Below are 272 nucleotides of genomic sequence, written 5' to 3' on the forward strand. Positions count from 1 at the left end.
GCCGGCACAGCAAGGGGCTTCCCACCCTCCTCAGGGCCCCAGGCCCAGCCACTCAGAGCCCGAGGAGGCCAGAGGGCGAGGGCAGTGGGACGAGACCACGGTGACGGGGGCAGGAGGAGCCTGAAGGAGGAGAGTGCCCTGGGCCCTGGCACCTGGATGCCTGTCTGCGGGTGGAGGTGGGAGCAGGGCAGGCCCCGACCAGACGCGCCTGCACTCACTTGAGGACCTTCCCGGCCACAGGCTGCTCCTGGCCCCAGTTGCACAGGTCCACC

At 71.0% G+C, this 272-nt stretch overlaps 1 protein-coding gene across 1 annotated transcript in view; it reads right to left on the bottom strand.

Annotated features, from left to right (window-relative positions):
• UVSSA (UV-stimulated scaffold protein A) overlaps nucleotides 1–272 on the bottom strand; it is a gene marked incomplete at its 5' end in the record, with an annotated part of 20,113 nt that overhangs the window by 5,867 nt on the left and 13,974 nt on the right. The window lies entirely within an intron of this gene.

Source organism: Myotis brandtii, unplaced genomic scaffold, assembly GCF_000412655.1.
Source record: "Myotis brandtii unplaced genomic scaffold, ASM41265v1 scaffold986, whole genome shotgun sequence".
Classification (NCBI taxonomy): Eukaryota; Metazoa; Chordata; class Mammalia; order Chiroptera; family Vespertilionidae; genus Myotis; species Myotis brandtii.